Source organism: Pinus tabuliformis, chromosome 1_2 (assembly GCF_031772625.1).
Source record: "Pinus tabuliformis cultivar Carrire ecotype Pingquan chromosome 1_2, CPIR1, whole genome shotgun sequence".
Lineage (NCBI taxonomy): Eukaryota > Viridiplantae > Streptophyta > Pinopsida > Pinales > Pinaceae > Pinus > Pinus tabuliformis.
Window position 1 is genome coordinate 649021920 of NC_142298.1, and position 20267 is coordinate 649042186.

Here is a 20267-nt window from a genome sequence, read left to right on the forward strand (position 1 = left end):
AGTTCTTGATAGGGATCTTGAGATTGAACTTCTAGGTAATTGATTGGAGCGAGAACTTTCCCTTCAAGGAATCTTCTTAGTTATTTTTGTTTCTCAGGAATTATGGCCATGTCAAACAATGAAATGTCAGCTTTGATATTGGCCATTTAATTAAGAATAGAAAATCTGAGCAATGGAGATGAGGAAGAGGAAGGAGAAGAATGTATAGACTGATTAAAAGTAGAAGTATTTAGAAGTAAAGGTTATAAGTGGGATCCAAGGACTCTTGGTTTGAATGTTGTTTAGTGGATTGTTCTTTTGCTATGCGAGCTTTATGTGAACTTCTTGTTTCAATATATAGAATGCCTTCTTCATATTCATGATTAAGGTTAACCATGGTAGGGTTATGTATCTTACCAAAGGTTCTATCTCTAGTGGTTATAGGGATCCGACAAGTTTTCAGATCATGATATTCCTTAGAAAAATCACACCATAGTAGATAGAGAGGAGGAATAGTTTGATAGACCTATTGAGCTACAAGAGCATGCCCGGAATTTGAGGCTTCAGAATATCATTTGAGTCTACGTTGATATGAAATCAAACTGTTACTCAAATCTTGCATGAGTTGAAAAATCAGGGTCATATCTATTTGACTTGTTTGACTTTCGAGAGGAATACTTGATCCTCGTATTCTAAATAGATTTTTAAGGGAGACTCAATACTGGTATCATTATTTTCTTCAAGTTTCTGGCGATAGGGAGGAGTAATGCACTATAACAGTGCATCATTACAACTTGGTTTTAGGGTTGAATTATCTCACGAAGCTTGTTGTAAATATTAGTAAAGAGAAGATTGAAATTCTTAATTTTCTCACCTTTTGAGAAAGAAACATTATTATAATTGCATAAGAGAGAAATTGAGCTTTGAGGCTCACCATATGTGGAATTGAACCAATAGAAAATCTCATCCCAGGTGCTAAATTCTTTTGATGGAAACTCGAAGAAATATACAATGACCTTACCTAAGAGGGAGTTAAAAAGTAATTGCATATAGGTATCATTGTCATTTGTCTCAATATTGTGGAAAGAATTTGAAAATGAAATTAAATGTTCATTAGTGGTAATATTACCATTGTTAGTAATTAGTTAACGAAGAAATGAAATACATAAAATATTGCAGAAACACAAATACAAAAACTCATAAAAAAAGGGAGACATAGATATTTGTGGCCCACCCAATTTGGGCTACATCCATGGAGAAACAACTGTCCTTCCTTTTATATTATCCAATAAAATGAACAAATGCAACCTACAAGAAATCCACTATAATTTCCTCTTCGCTCTCATATAGTCTCCTCTCTCTTTCTCGCTAGAATAATAATATACAACCACAATACAATTCCCTCATATAAAATGAGGGTTACAATATAAGGGAGAAAACCCTAAATTAACATAATTTCTATTGTGAGATCATCTAACTAATGAATGACCTAGATTGAATATGAAATTAAAATATTTTGCAAGGAAATGTTTCATCTATTTTTAGCTTTGGGGGTGCTCTTCCCAAACCCTCACCATGTGCGGGCTCCAAACATGCACTCACACCCCCCTAAACCCCCTAGGAAGTAATTGTGTGGTGGGGGGCATTCCCCCACACCCCCTGTTGGGGATTGGGATCTAAACACAGTTGAAACATGACCTTTGAATTAGGAAGATAATCAAGCTCCATGTCCAACAATCTCCCACATGGAGACTAATTATATCAACTCCATCATTGCTTCACTTTCTCGATAATGCTTCCACTTTGGACATAGATGTTTCTCATCATCATATTCATTCTTGAAGGCTAATTGAAATTGAGAAGAAACTCAATTTATCCCTGGTTACAACCTTTGTCAACATATCTGCATGATTCTAGCTAGTGTATCTTTTCCAACTTCAACTATCCATCATCGAAAACTGGTCGTATGAAATGATACCTGAGTTGTATATGTTTAGTCTTAGAATGAAAGATTGATATCTTTGCAAGATGAATGACACTCTGGATGTCACTATATAACCTTCTCATATCCTATTTCTTTTCCAACTCATTCATAAAACTTTGTAACCAAATTATTTCTTTACTAGCCTCTGTAGTAGCAACATATTCTGCTTCCACTATTTAAAGTGAAACAATTTTTAACAATTTTGAAACGCAACTAACAATTGTTCCACCTATAGTAAACACATACGTTGCGGTTCTCCTTTTGTTATATATGTCACCTACCATATCTGCATCAAGACATCCCTATAGAGCTATGTTTAAACCTCCAAAACATAATTCTTGATTTGTGACACCTCTCAGATACCTAAGAATATACTTCACTTCTACCCAACTCTCTTCTCTTAGATTGTTCCTATACTTGCTTACAACTCCCACTGCATTAACAATGTTAGTACTTGTTCAAACCATTGCATAAATTAAGCTTCCAGCAACTGATGTGTATGGGAATTTACACATATAATACATCTCTTCCTACATCTTGGGACACATATCATTAGTTTGAAATGGCTAGACAAAGGTGTTCTAACTAGTTTTGCATTCTGCATATTGAATCTTTGCAACACTTCTTCTATGTGCTTACTGTGAGACAATGTTAATTTGTGATTTTTCCTATCTCTAGTTATTCTCATACCAAGGATTTTTTTTGTAGCACCTAAATCCTTGATTACAAATGAATTTACCAATTTTCCTTTGAGTACATTTATCTTTTGCATGTTAGACCCTATGTCATCTACATACAATAGAAATATAATGTAGCTTCCATCATTTTATCTTTTAAAATAAACATAATGGTTAGAGTGACATCTAGTATAACCTTGTTGAGACATAAACTTGTCAATTTTTTTATACCACTACCTAGGAGACTGTTTTAATCCATACAAACTCTTCTTCAATTTGCACACTAATTTATCCTTCCTTTTCGCCTCATACCCTTATGGTTGTTGCATATATATTTCTTCCTCCAAATCCCCATGGAGAAAGATTTTCTTTACATCTAACTGCTCAAGGTGAAAATCTTCTGCTGCTACTAAACTTAAAATAGTTCTGATTCAATTCATTTTAACAATAGCAAAAAAAAATCATTAAAGTATACACCTTTCTTTCGTGCAAATCCCTTCACCATAAGTCTAGCCTTATACATCTATTTACCTCCATCTTCTTCCTTCAACCTGTAAACTCATTTATTCTACAATGTTGTTTTACCAGCAGGAAAGTTGACTAAGTCCCAAGTCTGGTTTGCATCAAGGAGTCCATATCTTCTTTCATGGCCAACTCCCACTTCTTCCTGGTTTATACTTGTATTGCTTCTTCATATATTTCTAGTTCACCAGGATCAGTCAACAATACATAATATAGTGAAGGAGAGTATCATTCAAAGGATATACTTATCCTCGTAAATCTTCTAACACAAGTTTCAGGTGTTTGAGGTGCCTACTGTTTTTGTGGTTGCTAATCATTATGATTTTGAAGCATATTTACCTTTCTTGTGATCTCGTCAAGAACTATGTATTATTTATTTTCCTTATCCTATTCCTTTCCCTGCATCTGATCCTTATACAAGATATTTTCACTGAATATGACATATATGCTCCTAATGATTTTGTGATTCTCATAATCATATAAGTGACAACCAAAATCATTTACACCATATCCAAGAAAGGTACATTTATTTGATTTTGCCTCAACCTTTTTATGTTTTCTTTATTGATGTGGACAAAGGCTTCATAACCAAAAGTCTTTAAAAATGAGTAGTGTACCTTTTTACCTGTCCATGCCATCTATGGAATACCACCATCCAAGGAACCGTAAGGCCATTTATTTATTATATAAACAACAATATCTACAACATCTGCCCAAAATTGTAAGGGAAATCTTGCATGCAATCTCATGCACCTTGCATGCTCCATGATTATTCTATTCATCCTTTTTGACACACCATTTTCTCATGGTGTTCCTGGAACTGTCTTCTCTTTGTCAATTCCATGATATGAAAAATAGTTATCAAACTCTTTGTTGCAGGATTCACCTTCATTGCTTGATTTGACACACTTCAACTTTTTTCGTGTCTCATTCTCAACCAACACTTTCCATTTCTTGAAAGTATCAAATACATCTGATTTATTTTGAATACAATAAATACATATTTTCCTAGTTTCATCATCAATGAATGTAACATAATAGAGATACCACCAAGGGATGATACCAGAGTAGGTACCCATACATATGTATGCACAAGATCAATTTTTTTGCTCATATTTCCTTCCCAAGTCTGATAAATATGACTCTCTTCTATTTTCTGTAAACAAAATTTTCACAGAAATCCAAATCAACATCCTTCAAACCTTGCAACAAATTTCTTGAGTGAAGAATCCACATCCCCTTCTCACTCATGTGCTTGAGCCTATGATGCCAGAGTTTCATATCTTCTCCCAAGGAGGTTAAATAATTAAAACAATTAGAAATCCTATTGCATAAATGCAATGTGCCAACCTTTTCTCCTTTTTCTATTACCAGGGCTCTTTTAGTGACCTTCCAGGTTTGGTCTATAAAAGTAGCTACACAACCTTCACCGCATAACTTTCCTATTGAAATTATATTTTTCTATATATATGGAAAATGTCTTACCTCCTTAAATAGATATTAGTTTCCATTATATTGCTTTATAAAAGCCCTACCCATTCTAATTCTTTTATAGGGTTTATCATCACCTAGACGAACATGTCCAAAATATCCTTGAACATAGTTATGAAAATGTTTCCTATAAGGTGTGACATGCAATGAGGCCCCTGAATCTACCACCTAGGCATCAATAATATTATCTAATGAAAAAATCCAAGAATCTTGCAACACATCAACTATCACATTCACTTCATGATTTTTCTCTTGATTTCCATCTCCTTCTTTTCCCTTCCAATATTTACAGTCTTTCTTCAAGTACCTTTCTCCCCACATTTACACCACATTATCCCTAATCTAGATTTGGATCTGCCTTTTCTTGACTTACTTGATTTCTAGGCTCCTTCCTCTTTCCATTTTTCTTGCCCTAATATTTATAGTAAAATAATTACTTGATGTATCACTAAATATTTTCCATCACATTTCCTCGCTAAGGATGGCACCAACAACATCATCAAACTTTAAAGTACTATATCCAGAGATAGAGTTACTAATAGCCATAACCAGTCTATTCGAACTTTCTAGCAATGAGAACAGAAATAATAGGGCCCTAACTTTATCATCAAAATTTACCCCTACAGAACTTAATTGACTCATAACAATGTTAAATTCATTTAAATGATCAACAACAGATCTAGCTTTTGACATATTAATGTTAAATAGATGCTTCATAAGAAATATCTTATTTGAGGCTAACGGTTTTTCATATAGTTTGGAAAATTCCATCATTAAACCTTATGCTGTCATTTCCTTTGAGATTTTTAATGCCACTGACGCTGTTACACAGTCATAGTGTTCCTAATGCCTTTTCGATTGGGAATCTCCCATTCTGCATATGTCATACTTGTCGACTTCTTTGATTTTCTACTCAATGGTAGGTAAATATATTTCTGATACATATAATCTTCCATCTGCATCTTCCACAACTTGTAGTTTTGGCCATTAAATTTCTTGACCCTAAACCTACCATCTTCTGCCATTTCTCCCACTCAAACGAGGAACCCTTCTCTCCTATGATTTTATCAACTAAATAATCCTTAGGATTTGATACCAGTTGTTAGAAATTAATTAACGAAGAAATGAAATACACAAAATATTATGGAAACACAAATATCATAAGCACATAAATCGAGAGAGACATAACTATACATGGTTCACCTAATTTGGGATACATCCACAGAGAAACAACGTGTCCTTCCTTTTATATTTTCCAACAAAATGAAGAAATACAACCTACAACAGATCTGCTATAATTTCCTCTTCGCTCTCACACAACTGCCTCTCTCTTTCTTGATAGAATAAGAATACACAACTACAATAAAATTCCCTCATACAAATTGACGGTTTCCTTCTAAGGAAAAAAACACTAAGTTAACATAACTTGTACCATCAGATCATCCGCCTAATGAACAACCTAGATTGACTGTAAAATTACAATATTTTATAGGGAATTTTTTCATCTACTTTTAGCATTAGGGCACTGCCCTCGAACCCTTGCTAGGGGGGGCTCCAAACATGCAAGCCCCGCCCCTATTAATGTTTCATAAGGTGACATTGTTCTTTACTGTGATTGTTGGGTTGTGTTATATTGTTTCCACAACTAGCCCACATAGTTAACCGGAGGGTTAGAGGGGGGGCGGAACACCCCCTTCGTTTCACTAATTGTGTAGTGGGGGGGGTCATAGGGGGTTTGAGTTGTACCCGTAACCCCACTTTATGGGGTTCGGGGCAGTGCTGTGGAAAATTTGAACCAAATTTTAGGTTGGGCTGACCCACCTATGGTTTTGTGCATGATTTTTGCACATGTTTTTGGATGCGATGGTTTTTTGTCCATGGTATTAGACACGATGGTTTTCGGTCCATTGTATTAGATGCTTTGGCATGTATAAATATGTATTATAGCATTGAAATGAATATAATAAAAAAAATCAAGCTGGTAGTCCCAGTTTTGGGATCTAGGGGAAATCTTTGTGTATATGTGTTTTATGTTTTATGCTCTTGCTTTGTTTATTTTCTATGTTTTAGAATTCGTATGCAGGTAATTTCTATACAGGGTCAAAATCTACATTTTGTATCGAAGCATATTTGGCTTCAAGGGGATGACTTTGTTACTAAGGGGTTTCGCTCAGGCCTGTGGTAGACCCTGTTCAGTGGTGAAGGTTTTAACCCTATATAGAAATTACCTACATACGAATTCTAAAACAAAGAAAATCAATAATGCGGGAGCAGAACACATAAAACACATATACATAGATATTTTCCACTGGATCCAAAAACCAAGACTACCAGCTTGATTTTTCATTCTATTCCTTTCAATGTTATAATACATATTTATACATGCCAAAGCATCCAATACCATGGACCAAAAACCATCGCGTCCAAAAAACATGTGCGAAAATCATGCACAAAACCATAGGTGGGTCTGCCCAACCTAACATAGGCTCCAAAACCAAAAATTTTTGGGGCGCTGCCCCGGACCCCATAATGTGGGGTTGTGGGTGACCCTCAACCCACCTACTAACTATGTGGAAATAATATAACACAACCCAACATTCTCCCACTTGTTGTTTTCTTTCCACAGGGGGCCACAAGAGAGCTAAGTCATTTTTCCAGCCCTGAAATGCCCATTGTCTGTCTACTCCCACTGCATGTGCAATGTCTGGTCTAGTATATAACATTGCATACATCAGGTTACTGACTACACTTGCATATGGAACATGGGACATGTCCTCTTCCTCTTCTTGTGTCTTGGGACACTGTTCAGCAGATAACCTCACACCTACAAGAATAGGAAACTTCACTGGTTTACTATCCTGCATATTAAACCTCTTCAATATTGTCTCAACATAATTCCTTTGGTTTAACCAAAGCTTCCTCTTTGCTTGATCTCTTCTAATTTCCATGCCCAAAATATAGTTTGCAGCACCAACATCTTTCATGTAGAATTTGGAGGACAATTTGGTCTTCGAATCTTGGATAATTTCTTTGTCATTTCCAACCAGTGACATATCATCCACATACAAGACCAGATAAATAACACGGTCACCAATTAATTTAAAATACGCACAGTGATCTGTTTTGTTTATGGTGAAGCCAAGTCCTCGTATAAATGTATCAAATTTCTGATACCACATCCTTGGTGGCTGTTTTAACCCATACAGAGACTTCTTTAACTTGCATACCAGTTCTTTCTTACCCTTCACCGCAAAACCTTCAAGTTGCTTCATGTAGATCTCCTCTTCTATATCCCCATGAAGAAATGTTGTCTTCACATCCATCTGTTCTACCTCAAAATCAAAAGCGGCAGCAATAGATAAAAGTAATATAATAGAAGTTACCTTGGCAACAGGAGAACAAATATAACCAAAATCAATTCTCGGCACCTAGGAATAACCTTTTGCTACCGACTGAGCGTTTTATTTCTCCACTTTTCCTTCTGCATTTGTCTTCCTTTTGAATACCCATTTGCTGGCAATGGGTTTCCTTCGAGCCGACAACTCCAGTAGATCCTAAGCCTCACTTTTGTGCAAAGATGCCATTTCATCAACCATGGCCTCTTTCTATAGTTTTCCATCCTTCGAATCCACTGCTTCCTTCATAGTTCTGGGATCATCATCAGTAACAAACAGAGAAAAATTTGAACAAAAAGCAGATGGACTATACCTCTCTGGCTGCCTTCTTTCTTGAACTGATCTTCTCACAGCTGGAGTTTGTGGCTCTTCATCTCCTGATTCCTCCTCTATTGTAGAGTCTGATTCTTCCTCCTTTAGCTCAAACTCTATCTTCTCAGGTTCCTTTGGTTATAATTCATGCTTAATAACATATTTCACCTCTCTGGACACCACATGTCAGTTGTACACAACCTTCCTTGTTACTGGGTTCCAAATCTTATAACCCTTTAAACCATCCTTATACGTAATAAAGATGCACTTTTCATATTTACTATCCAACTTGGTTCATTTCTCCTTTGGAACATGTAGATATGCATCACATCCAAATACCTTTAGATGTGAAAGAGAGGGTTTCTTACCAGTCCATACCTCTTGTGGAGTCTTATCCTCCAACACTGATGAAGGTGACCTGTTGACCAGGCAACATGTAGTATCCACCGCCTCTGCCCAGAATTCTTGTCCTAACTCGACACCTCTGAGCATGCTTCTTGCTCTTTCCATCAACATCTTGTTTATTATTTCTGCAACTCCATTTTGCTGAGGTTTATATGGAGTAGTCTTCTATCGTGATATACCACACTTCTTATAGAATTCTTCAAGTTCCTTGCTACAAAACTCTCCACCATTATCTGTCCTCAGCACCTTCATCTTCTTCTCTGTCTGGTTTTCCACGAGAGCATTAAATTCTTTAAACCTATCAAAGACTTCAGATTTGTTCTCAAGGAAATATATCCATGTATTCCTTGAGAAGTCATCGGTAAATGATACATAGTACATAGACTTACCCAGTGATAGAACCTTCACAGGTCCAAACACATCACTATGCACAAGCTCTAATTTCGTCGTCTTACCGCCAGAGAGGAAACTCACCTAATTTTGCTTCCCATATACACAATTTTCACAGAAATCAAAATCTAGAGAGCAATTACTCATACCTTCTACCATACCATTAACATGAAGTATTCGAAGGCCCTTCTCTCTAATATGCCCAAGCCTTTGATGCCACAACATGGTCTTCTCTCTAGAGACCACTAGATTTTCTGCTCCACTTTCAGGAAACATAGAACTATTACACCCATCAATAACAGTGCTACCTTGTAGCTTGTACAGAGTTACAATCCAAACTCCCCGCATCAATGCCAGTGCTCCCTGAACAATCTTGCAGGTATCCTTCTCGAACATTGTTTTTACACCTACATCATCCAACTTACTAACAGAAATCAGATTTTTGGCTAATGCAGGAATATGGAGAACACCCGGAAGTGTTCTAACCCTTCCACCTTGCAGCTTCAACTTTACTTTTCCACGACCAATGATTCTAGCCTTCCTATCATCCCCCAAGAAGAAATCACCACCATCGTATTTCTCATACTCACAGAACCACTCTCTATGGGGAGTGAAGTGAAAGGATGCACCTGAGCCAATCAATCATGCCTCATGATCTACATGTGTATTTGAAGAAGCCATGTACACATCCCCACCTTCATCTGAGGTAGTTTTTGCCTCTACAGAAGGAGCCTCATCAGATCCCTTTCCTTTATCAGGAGCTTTAGATTTAAAATCCCTTTCAAAGTGGCCTTCCTTTCCACATTTCCAGCACACCACCTTTACAAGTTTTCCTGGAGATTTAGATCTCCCTCTAGATTGAGATCTCCCACTCGATGACTTATTTTTGTTTTTTTTCTAGGACCATCCTCGTACGGACAAGGAATCACCATTCTGGCTCTCCATATTTTTCTGTCTCATCTTCTCCGTCAGCAAGGCTGAGACTATTTCATCAAACTGCATGGCAGGTGCATTGCTACCTATTGCAATAACCAGACTATCCCACGAATCTGGTAGAGAACAAAACAAACTAATGCACTTATCTTCATCTTAAATTTTAATATCAACAGATCCTAACTGACTTACCACAGTATTAAATGCGTTCAGATGCTCTATCACCGAGTCTCCATCTTTCATCCTCAGGTTATACAACTTTTTTCGCAAGAACAGTTTATTCACCAGAGACTTAGATTGGTACAAATTCCCTAACTTGTTCCACAAAACCTTCGCCATAGCTTCCCCTGATACATTCAACAATAATAAATCTGAGACACATAATCGTATTGTGCTCTTTTCCTTCTGATCCAACTTCTTCCATTCTTCATCGGACACTCCCGTTGGTTTAGTACCCAGATCTACCACGATCCACTGATCTTTATCCACCAATAGATCCTCTATCTTGAGTTTCCACAACTCAAAACTCTAACCATTAAATTTCTTGATCTCCATCTTTCCACTACTTGCCATCTTCTTTCACCACTAGAATCGATCTTGCAGATCTCCCACTGAACAGGGTCTACCATAGGCCCGAGCGAAACCCCTTAGTAATAAAGGCATCCCCTTGAAGCCAAAACTGCTCTGAAACCAAATGTAGGTTTTAACCTCGTACAGAAATCACCTGCATATGAATTCTAAAACACAGAAAATAAATAATGCGAGAGAAGAACACATAAAACACATATACACAAAGATTTTTCAGTAGATCCCAAAACCGGGACTACCAACTTGATTTTTCATTCTGTTCATTTCAATGTTATAATACATATTTATACATGTCGAAGCATCCAATACCATGGACCGAAAACCATCGCGTCCAAAAAACATATGCGAAAATCATGCATAGAACCATAGGTGGGTCCGCCCAACCTAACATATGGTTGGAAATAATATAACACAACCCAACAAGTGGGAGATCTGCGAGATCAATTCTAGTGGTGAAAGAAGATGGTGAGCAGTGGAAAGATAGAAAACGAGAAATTTAATGGTCAGAGTTTTGAGTTTTGGAAACTCAAGATGGAGGATTTGTTGGTGGATAAAGATCAATGGATCGTAGTAGATCCAGGTACTAAACCAATGGGAGTGTCCAATGAATAATGGAAGAAGTTGGATCGGAAGGCAAAGAGCACAATACAATTGTGTTTCTTAGATTCAATATTGCTAAATGTATCAAGGAAAGCTATGACAAAGGATTTGTGGGACAAGTTAGGGACTTTGTACCAATCTAAGTCTCTAGTGAATAGACTTTTCCTGTGGAAAAAGCTATATAACCTGAGTATGAAAGATGGAGACTTAGTCACAAAGCATCTAAACGCATTTAATACTATGGTAAGTTAGTTAGCATATGTTGATATTAAAATTTCAGATGAAGATAAGTGCATCATTTTGTTGTGTTCTCTACCAAATTCATGGGATAGTCTGGTTATTGCAATAGGTAGCAATGCAACTGCCTTGTAGTTTGATGAAATAGTCTCAGCCTTGTTGATGGAGGAGATGAGATGGAAAAATATGGAGAGCTAGAATGGTGATGCCTTGTCTGTACGAGGACAGTCCCAGAACAAAAACAAAAATAAGTCATTGAGTGGGAGATCTAAATCTAGAGGGAGATCTAAATATCCAGGAAAACCTGTAAAGGTGGTGTGCTGGAAATGCGGAAATGAAGGCCACTTTAAAAGGGATTGTAAATCTAAATCTCCTGACAAAGGAAAGGGATCTGATGAGGCTCCTTCTGTAGAGGAAAAAACAACCTCAGATGAAGGTGGGGATGTGTACTTGGCTTCTTCAAGTACACATGTAGATCATGAGGCACGGTTGATTGACTCAGGTGCATCCTTTCACTTCACTCCCCATAGAGAATGGTTCTGCGAGTATGAGAAATATGATGGTGGTGATGCCTTCTTGGGGGATGACAGGAAGGCTAGAATCATTGGTTGTGGAAAAGTAAACCTGAAGCTGCAAGGTGGAAGGGTTAGAACACTTCCATGTGTTCTACATATTCCTGCACTAGCTAGAAATCTGATTTCTGTAAGCAAGTTAGATGATTTAGGTGTAAAAACAGTGTCCGAGAAGGATACCTGCAAAATGGTTCAGGGAGCACTGGTATTGATGTGGGGAGTTCAGATTGGAACTTTGTACAAGCTGCAAGGTAGCACTGTTATTGATGGGTGCAATAATTCTATGGTTCCTGAAAGTGGAGCAGAAAATCTAGTGGTCTCTGGAGAGAATACCATGCTTTGGAATCAAAGGCTTGGACATGTTGGAGAGAAGGGCCTTCGAATACTTCATGGTAAAGTTATGGTAGAAGGTATGAGTAATAACTCTCTGGATTTTTATTTCTATGAAAATTGTGTATATGGGAAGCAGAATCGGGTGAGTTTCCCCTCTGGTGGTAAGAGAGCGAAGCAAATATTAGAGCTTGTGCACAGTGATATGTTTGGACCTATGAATGTTCCATCATTGGGTAAGTCTATGTACTATGTATCATTTATAGATGACCTCTCAAGGAATACATGGATATATTTCCTTAAGAATAAATCTGAGGTCTTTCACAGGTTTAAAGAATTTAAGGCTCTAGTGGAAAACCAGACAGAGAAGAAGATAAAGGTGCTGAGGATAGATAATGGTGGAGAGTTTTGTAGCAAGGAATTTGAAGAATTCTGTAAGAATTATGGTATATCATGGTAGAAGACTACTCCATATACACCTCAGCAAAATGGAGTTGCAAAAAGAATGAACAAGACGTTGATGGAAAGGGTAAGAAGCATGCTCAGTGGTGTCGGGTTAGGACAAGAATTCTGGGTAGAGGTGGTGGATACTGCATGTTACCTGGTCAACATGTCACCTTCATCAGCGTTGGAGGATAAGACTCCACAAGAGGTATGGACTAGTAAGAAACTCTCTCTTTCAGATCTAAGGGTATTTGGATGTGATGCATATGTACATGTTCCAAAGGAGAAAAGAATTAAGTTGGATAGCAAATCTGAAAAGTGCATCTTTATTGGGTATAAGGATGGTTTAAAGGGTAATAAGATTTGGAACCCAGTAACAAGGAGGGTTGTGTACATCCAAGATGTGGTGTTTAGAGAGGTGAAAAATGTTATTAAACATGAATTCCAACCAAAGGAACCTGAGAAGATAGAGTTTGAGCTAAAGAAGGAAGAATCAGACTCTACAGCAGAAGAGGAATCAGAAGATGAAGAGCCACAAACTCTGGCTGTGAGAAGGTCAGTTCAAGAAAGAAGGCAGCCAAAAAGGTATAGTCCATCTGCTTTCTGTTCAAATTTTGCTTTGTCTGTTACTGATGATGATCCAAGAACTATGAAGGAAGTAGTGGATTCAGAGGATGGAAAACTCTAAAAACAGGCCATGGTTGATGAAATGGAATCTTTGCACAAAAATGAGGCTTGTGATATGGTGGAGTTGCTGGCTGGAAGGAAACCCACTGGTAGAAAATGGGTGTTCAAAAAGAAGACAAACGCAAAAGGAAAAGTGGAGAAATACAAAGGTCGGTTGGTAGCAAAAGGTTGTTCCCAGGTGTCGAGAATTTATTTTGATGATATTTTTTCTCGTGTTGCCAAGGTAACTTCTATTAGAATAATTTTATCTGTTGCTTCTGCTTTTGATTTTGAGGTAGAATAGATGGATGTGAAGACAACATTTCTTCACGGGGATCTAGAAGAGGAGATCTACATGAAGCAACCTGAAGGCTTTGCGGTGAAGGGTAAAAAAGAACTAGTATGCAAGTTAAAGAAGTCTCTATATGGGTTAAAACAATCACCAAGGATGTGGTATCAGAAATTTGATACATTTATATGGGGACTTGGCTTCACCAGAAGTAAAGCAAATCACTATGCGTATTTTAAATTAATTGGTGACGGTGTTATTTATCTGGTCTTGTAAGAGGACGATATGTTGTTGGTTGGAAATGACAAAGAAATTATCTAGGATTTGAGGACCCAATTGTCCTCCAAATTTGACATGAAAGATCTTGGTGATGCAAACTATATTTTGGGCATGGAAATTAAAAGAGATCATACAAAGAGGAAGCTCTGGTTAAACCAAAGGAAGTATGTCGAGACAGTACTACAAATGTTTAATATGCAGGATAGCAAACCAGTGAAGGTTCCTATTCCTGTAGGTGTGAGGTTTTGTGCTGAATAATGTCCCAAGACACAAGAAGAGGAAGAGGACATGTCTCATGTTCCATATGCAAGTGCAGTCGGTAGCCTAATGTATGCAATGGTTTGTACTAGACCAGACATTGCACATCTAGTGGGAGTATTGAGCAGATTTATGTCAAAACCAGGGAAGGAGCATTGGATAGTAGTGAAGTCAGTTTTCAGGTATTTTTGTGGCACTAGTGATTATGGTTTGTGCTACCAAGGAAGACCAGGATTGGACAGAGTGTTGGATATTCATGGCATTGTTGATGCAGACTGGGCTGGAGATCTGGATCAAAGAAGATCTACAAGTGGGTATGTGTTTAACCTATTTGGAGGTGCAGTCAGTTGGATGCGTAAGAAACAATCTATAGTGGCACTATCAACTATAGAGGCAGAATACATGGCAGCCACTCATGCAAGCAAGGAAGCAGTTTGGTTGTAGAGATTGTGTTCAAGTATGGGGTTAGTACAGGAAGCTATAAGGATACACTATGACAGCCAAAGTGTAATTTTCTTGGTAAAAAACCCTACATATCATTCAAAGACAAAGCACATTGATGTTCAGTATCACTTTGTGAGGGATATGATAGAATACAAAAAAAGTGTTGCTGGTAAAGGTCGACACTTTGAAGAATACTGCAGATGCATTGACAAAATCTGTGAGCTTTGAGAAGTTCTCTATGTAGAGAAATAATGGGAATTTTAGTGCTGGAAAAATGACTAAGCTCTCTTCTGGCCCCCTGTGGAAAGAAAACAACAAGTGGGACAATGTTGGGTTGTGTTATATTCTTTCCACGACTAGCCCACGTAGTTAACCAGGGGGTTAGAGGGGGGGCATGGAGCACCCCCTTCGTTGCACCGATTTTGTAGTGAGGGGGGGTCACAGGGGGTTTGAGGTGTACCCGTAACCCCATTTTATGGGGTCCGGATAGCACCCCAGAAAATTTTGGTTTTGGACCCTATGTTAGGTTGGGCGGACCCACCTATGGTTTTGTGCATGATTTTCGCACATGTTTTTGGACGCGATGGTTTTTGGTCCATGGTATTGGATGCTTCGGCATGTATAAATATTTGTTATAACATTGAAAGGAATATAATAAAAAAATCAAGCTGGTAGTCTCGGTTTTGGGATCCATGGGAAAATCTCTGTGTATATGTGTTATGCTCTCACTTTGTTTAGTTTTTGCGTTTTAGAATTCGTGTGCAGGCAATTTCTGTATAGGGTTAGAACCTACAATGATTGTTGAATGTCATCATTAACACATTAAGTTCACCCCATATCATCATTACATTATTCAGATCTACACCATTATAAATTAGGATATGCAATTATATAGAAAGAAACAAAATCACCATCATCATCAATGAAATGCAATATAAAAGGAGTAGTAGAAGAAAGCATGCACACACATAGAGACACCTGGATTGTTCAAGACCAGGGAAAAGCCCACTATGGGGAAACCCTTTGCCAATCTTCTTCTTCTTAGATCATCATCAAATGATGCAACAAAGGAGAGTAAAATGATCCATAACTTTATCTATGCAGCAAAAAATAATGATTTCCATGAAATAGATATAATCATGTTAGGAATCAGAACCCTCATATTGATGGTTGTAATGTGTTGTCACAAACTAATGTTAGCTTTTATATACTGCTATCACTATGTCAAACACTATTGAGCACTGTTGTCATTGTGAATGAGCCCAATACATATATTTAGAACGAAAACTAATAAATCAGATCTACAAATTTATAAATCTGTATAACAGTAGAGAGAAATCAAGATATACAAGATCACTGAAATCAATTGAAGCCAAGATGTCAACTTGAGATCTGAATTATGGTAGCCCTCATCACAACTATTTATGTGTGACCGAAACTCCTTGGTCACTCTCTCTATCACTGTATGCAACCGATTGTGACTTTAGAGTCTCTCTTAGGAAATCCTTATGTGTGCGACTATGGCATAATATAGCTAAAACTTAGAGTCACTCCATTATTGTTGCTGTGTGAGTGACTGAGGACCGATGCCTTCAGATATGTCTCTGAAGCCATAGTTGCTCACATAAGCCTTCGTGCCAACGTCCAAGGGTCTATAGTCTCTCTGATAGGCTTATGTTCCAGTGTACAAGGGTCTATAGTCACTGTCATAGGCTTATGTGCCAGTGTCCAGTGACCATAATTCCCTATTATGTGCCAGTGACCAAGATCCATAAGACCCTAACCCAGAGCGAACATTTCGCCTATGATTTCAGACCCTTGAGCGATCTCCTTTTGTTGAACATGTGCGAACCAAGACAAAAGAGAAGAGAAGATGTGTCCAAATGATCTTGAGGTTTCTTATATGTATAGGATTTCTCGACAGTTCACTTGGGGTTAAGATTGACCCAAGCAATTACTCACGTGGTTAGAGCTGACCCATTCCATAATATATGTATCAATAAAATAATTCATAACTCAACTTACGCTTAACCAAATTGGGTCATCTTTAGGTCGATTTTGGTCCTCTAGAAAAGAGGAATCCAATACAATAATTATCTTCGTAATCTAAGATGTCCAAGGTGGAATTTTACCGTAGTTACCAAAATTAACGCTCCCTTTTAACTAGGGAGAATTCCACCTCCCAATATCTATCCATCGAACAATATGTCATTCTAGAATCTTTGAGTCATCACATATCATCAAAGATCATCTCTTTCATGTAGTAACTATGCCATGTACATATCGAGTGTCTCATCATGAAAAATCATAATTGTACATCTCGATCTATCCTTTTCTTATTCTTGCTTATCTCTTAATTTTTCTTACTCATATGTTGAACATTCTCGGATCTAGAAGAAGAATACTTTGATACCAAAGGGGAGCTCAAGCTGCCACCCTCTATCCATCAGGTTACTATCTATAATCTCTATAGTTAGGATACTACCTAGAATGTTTTCATCGGAGAACATATCATCAGGGAGAACATATCAACTTAGAACCACGTTGGGTAACAGTAGATTCCACCCATACCTAGCATTAAGATAACTCATCACATAGCGGAGTAAATGCTCAACCTTGGAATTTCATCAGGTAGATCTACGCTCAACCCAGAATCATATTGGGTCATCTCAACACATCCTATTGTTTACTGATCTTCCCATCGATGACCCAGTCATGTGGTAGAACACCTACATCATAATCGCCTTGATTTGTACACCCCCAATTACACTCTCAAATTGTTGGCCAGACGAGGAGTAGTACTCCCAACAAGCCTACCTGGTGGGTATGATTCCAACTGGGGTATACTTTACGAAGACTAAGGAAGGGTGAGCTACAAATCCAACCCTATGGGTAATCGATATCGGTAAATCCCTATGGTATGGAGAAATATAGGGTAATTCCCTATTATCCGGAGTTCCATCAACCCCAAGAACCCTCCAGCTCGATTCCTCATCTTGGGAGCTCAAACAAGGTAGGAAGAGTTTCCTCAGTGTCCTCGATCAGTGTTTCCCCTCATTCGGAGGGGACGGTCCTTGAAAACCAATATACCTTTGCAACAATATCTGTAATTTGCTTGTCTCAATAGCATTTGTTTCCTATTCATATAGAACATGAAATCAAATATCATGTCAGATCATATATAATCACATAAACCACAAAAGGATACCATAATTATCCTCCCTCTCAAGGAGGTGCCAATAACAAGCTTGAGATTATTTCAATTAGCTGCACTGTCTCAATATGTGAGAGTATCTCAGTCCCAAATGTAACCATGTCATATTCAAATCATGCTCAAACAACTCTCTAAGGATCTTCTATATCCCGCCTCACAGCTAGCCATGCTAGTAACATCATGATCAATCTCAGTCATGTTATGGACTTCTCATCCAAGACATCATGGCAGATCCCATACTAAAGCAGCATCCAAATTTGCTTATCAACAATAATCTCAAATATTTTTAATACATTTGTGCAGACACATACCATAGGAGAAATATCTCATTCTCAAAATATAATATCTCATGCAGATATTTCAAATCATGCTCAGTGGCAACTCTATGTGAGTGAAGTATCTCAATTATGAATTTATTCAGGTTCTATGCACATCATATATATATATATATATATATATATATATATATATATATATATATATATATATATATATATATATATATATATATATATATATATATATATATATATATATATATATATATATATCTGTGTGTTTTTGTGTGTGGTTGTTCAAAAATGGAATCAATAATAATTCAATCAACTATCAGATGCCATGAGGAGTTCAACAACTTCAAATTAGAGTATCAAGGATTGAGAAAAACATTTTTCAATAGTTGTGCAATATGAAATTTATTTCCCAAATTCTAAAGATCAATACATCATGCCACGATACATCATTTCAGGCTTCAGAAGCCATCTCCCTCTGATTTAGAACATCAGAGTCTCATCACCTCTCATAAGTAGATCAACATGATATAAAATCAAAGCCATAATCAGAGTCATCATTACTGTAGTATTAATAATTTCAACCAGGAGTCAGGTAGAACTCATATCAAGTATAAATTCAATTATGCAATATAAGTCTGAGGCTTCATCAATTCATTCTCACAACTCTTTTCATAGGTCATCTTGTCACTAGGTGAAAATACATACATAAAGGATGAGTCATTCAAGTTCCATTTTTTCATGCTAAATCACAATTATCATTCTCTCAGCCATTGTGTTAAAAACAAGGAGGCCAATTTACACATAAGTCATCATGTCCACATAGATTTGATATGACGACAAAGAAACAAGTGTCAAATCAGATCACCAGACATTAGGTCGAGTCTGAATTACTATTGTACAGAGATCTATAGTCAAATCACATCTCTATCATCAATTCAAAGTTATTGTCAAGTATCATGTCAAAACATTTTTCATATATGCGAGTAATGCCAAATCATGCCAACCTCTTGTAGCACAAACATAGTGACATATCTATATGTATGTCCTAGTCACCTACAAACACAAGTTCAGTTTGCATGTTCATGTTATGGAAAACATTCAAGATTTTCTTACTAGTATATCTTGTTGTTATCTACTTCTATGGTACTAACATCTTCTAGGTGACCATATTATTTCATGCACAATAATTCATTATATGATCAACAATTTCAAAAATCAGTTAACAGTAGAAATATATGTCAGAGACACTTTGATTCATAATTTAAACAACTTCAGAAAATAACATTCAAACCTCTAGTCTCTCCCTTCAGGTTAGCATGAGCGAGACTTTAGTTGCTTGGACATTGTCTAGGCCTTAGCATACGAGTGTCCAGGGACAAGATCTCCTAGATCTATGACACCGTCCGTAGAAAAAACCCTAATTTCTATACAGGCTAATATCTAAGACTCTACTACAGATCAATACTGTCATATGCATATAAATAATACTTCAACATCATAGAATACAAATAGTAATAAGGCTAAGAATTTTGGGAAGTGATTCTCCCTCTGATTGGGGATTTGCGTCATTCTTCCTCATCCATGTAAGAAACCTGTCTTGACTTGAGTCATGCAACAATAAATTTGTTAGATCATAAACATATGGCTATCAACATCATGACATCAATATTTAATCAAAGGTTTAGATTGAAAGTAGTAGATAGATGCAACATCATATCTCAAGGATTGTGAACACAATAACATTTTATATCAAGTCACTTCATCAAGTTAGGATATTCAGTTTAACCATGACAATATTTAGTAAGATATATATTTATCAATATTACACTTATAATTCCCACATCAAGGTTACCATGCTCTTCATGACTAATGATATCAGGTAAGATCATTCAATAAATCTTTATCAAAACAAAAAGAGTGTCAATCATGCTTATCACAAGTATTACCAACAGAATCATGTATAGG